The 3272-nt window shown below is 46.9% G+C and overlaps 1 protein-coding gene across 1 annotated transcript in view; it reads right to left on the reverse strand.

The window, feature by feature from the left end:
- Positions 1-3272, reverse strand: part of LOC113958015 (exocyst complex component 4-like) — a 52949-nt gene that overhangs the window by 27122 nt on the left and 22555 nt on the right. The gene's annotated exons all lie outside the window — the stretch shown is intronic.

Genomic DNA, 3272 nt, shown 5'->3' on the forward strand with positions numbered 1-3272 from the left:
GGAATATTTGGAGAGGAGGTGATCTAAAATCAGGGAATATTTTGAGATTCTCACCAAAGTGAGAATTTAACTGAAGCACCACAACATGACCAAACACCCACCTTTCTTCCCCAGGACCAAAAAACCTGACGTGCAGCTTTCCAAAAAATCAATTTGGGATTTTGGCAGCCAGCAGGAACCCGATTTTCAGTGAAAGCAAATAAGCCCCCCTGCTAATTTTCCTGCTCCAAATGTTTCCCATCTGCCCATTAAAATGTTCTGGCACATCTCCTGCTTTCTTCAGCTTTGGTGGCCACTCCTCAAAACACAACTAGTTGGAAGTACAACCATCTCCCTGATACTCTGGGCATCACCAAACTGGGTTTTTTTGGAAGAGAGACAGAAAATGTTTCATCAGAACATTTAAGAGGCAGTTCAAATCAACATTTCCTTTATTTATCAAGGCCATCACATCACCTGGAGAAACCCTCTGGTGTTTGCCCTTCAGTTTGGTTTGGAGCCTCCTCTCTAAGTGGCAAAAGTCTCTATTATAAATAATTTCACCCCATTCAGGCAACATTAAGGTTTTTTCTTCTCTCCTCTTTTCACACCCCCAGCCTGCATTCCCTGCTTTCAGGTTCTCCTCTGGTAAGGTCAGTGTAACCTCTCTTTTCCTGCTTAATGTAGCTCAACAATCCATATTAAAATGTGGAAGCAATTAGCAGCACAGCTTCACACGTTGCCTTCACACCACTCTTATTTTTGTGATAAGTTATGAATACTTGGGGTCCAACCTTTTCTCAGGCTGAACTCTCACTGAATTACACATGAAGAGAGACTCTCAGAAAAAGCCCTTCAATTTATTTTTAAATAATGAGCCTTTAAAGCTCTCCACAAATCCCACTTCAGCTGCACATTCTCCTACCTTGTTCACCAAAAGGAAGCTTAAAAAAAAAAACCAACATGTAAAACACACTGATGGATCAAAATGTGGACACTTATAAGTAAAAATAGTTCCATTAAACAACCTCTGTCTGGAAGCAGGAGACACTGAGATTTCAATCCTGCACTCCAAAATGTCCTTCTGAAAAGAGTCATGTGGGAAAACCCTCAGCCAACAGAAAACCTCATCTAAGAGAGTCATAGAAGCAGAGAGAACCTAAAGCACACACTGAGTTCACTTCAGACTGAATCCCTGTTCAATACATTAATTTAAAGTGTTTCACTGACCTGGCACACCATTATCATGGACTGCAGTGACAGGAGCCAAATTAGGTCAGCAAAACAATCCTGGGGCCAGGAGGAATCTCACAAGACATTCCCACTCCTGCCCTTGCAAGGAAGATGATCAACTACACCCACATTTGGGAGCAGGGGAAGGAATGAAGAGCAAACCTTTAAGAAGGAACTTCCCCCTTGGCAGCCCAAATTGGTTCTACTTTATAATTCAGTCTTACAGTGGCAACACCTCTTGTAGCTATGCTGGAAAATGCACCTTTCCCAACAGGAATTGACAACAAAAGGCAGCTACTCTGAGGGATCTGGACAATCCATCACTTGTACAATTCCTAATGCAAATAAACACCCACATGATCATCCACCTTCAGAGGGGAACATCAAAGCCAAGTCTGGGAGTGTAACACAGATTGATGACAAACCAGGCCTGGGGCCTCCTCTGAGATCAGGGCAAAACCACTCCAATACATATTGACCAAAACTAATAAGAAAACTTAAATATCAAAAGGTCCTTCACCCTCCCGGTCATTCTTCAAGGTGGGACCAAAAGGTCACACCACTCTCTGTTTGGTTTGACCTCTGCAAAGCTTCCTGCACTCTGGGAAAACAGGCCACTGGCTACAGCTGATTTCAAATTTAGTACAATTGATCTCTGCCTTCAGAGTGCTGAGCTTGGTCCATAAATCCTACAGTGAACTCTTACCCTTGGAAAGCATCAGAACGGTCTCGTTTTCTTTGAAAATGCTAAATGAATTTCCAAAACCAGAAGGGTCGGTCAGGGTAAATGTCTACTGCTCCTTAAAGCTGGTTTTAAAAGCTGGGACTTTGTCATGGTTTGAGATAGCCCCAAAATCCAATTCCCTAGCTCCATTCCCCCTCCCACATCTCAACCCAATGTGAGATGGATTTTTCCAGACAAAACACAACCTGGCTGCACAGAGCCAGGAAAAAAAAATTAAAATAAAAATAAATTTGGTGCCTAATTTGCAAAGTTGAGGTGCAGCAAACCACAGAGGAAGTACAGGACAGGAGAGCAAAGAACTAATCTGGTGCTGCAGGGAGAGAGCAGCTCAAACAAGTCCCCAGGCACGAGGTGCCACAGTTATTTTTACTGGCACGGCACTGAAGGGTGAGAACTGAAAATGTAGGAAGATCCAGGGCCGTGGAGTTCATGTGCATTCACACAACACAACTGAGCTGGGAAACAGCACCAAAATTCGTATTCTGTGAGCAAAAAGGAAGCTGATGAATCACCCAGACTGCTCAGGAGGCGGCTGGAGGCCAACGGATCAAACCGGGAGCAGATCAGATGGAAAGGTGTGAGCTCAGCAGCCCTCAGGACTTCAAACACCTGAGAGAAACATGCCCAGACAATAAATGAACAGGGGCACCACAGAGCTTTGCACTTCACTCCCACCTCTCAGTCTGCTTTTTAACGGCTGCTGTTCTCCAAGAGAACCCACAGAAAACGCGTGGCCGGTACGGCACAGCCTGGGACACGGGAATTGGGATTGGATGGGCCACTGGATGGCCCAGTCAGGCCAGAGGGCCTTGGAATCAGGCCCAGCTCAGGATTAGAATCATGGAATGGTTTGGGTTGGAAAGGCACTTAAAGACCATCCAGTGCCACCTCCTGCCATGGGCAGGGACACCTTCCACTAGCCCAGGTTGCTAAAAGCCCTGTCCAACCGGGCCTTGGACACTTCCAGGAATCCAGGGGCAGCCACAAGTTCTCTGGGTAACCTGGGCCTCCCCATCCTCCCAGCCAGGAATTCCTTCCCAATATCCCGTCTAATCCTGCCCTCTGGCACTGGGAAGCCATTCCCTGTGTCCTGTCCCTCCATCCCTTGTCCCCAGTCCCTCTCCAGCTCTCCTGGAGCCCCTTTAGGCCCTGCAAGGGGCTCTCAGCTCTCCCTGGAGCCTTCTCTTCTCCAGGTGAACATTCCCAGCTCTCCCAGCCTGGCTCCAGAGCAGAGGGGCTCCAGCCCTTGGAGCAGCTCCGAGGCCTCCTCTGGACTCTGTTCCAACAGGTCTTTCTTGTGTTGGGGGCCCCAGGG

The sequence above is a fragment of the Corapipo altera genome, unplaced genomic scaffold (genome assembly GCF_003945725.1).
Source record: "Corapipo altera isolate COAL_440 unplaced genomic scaffold, ASM394572v1 178, whole genome shotgun sequence".
NCBI lineage: Eukaryota > Metazoa > Chordata > Aves > Passeriformes > Pipridae > Corapipo > Corapipo altera.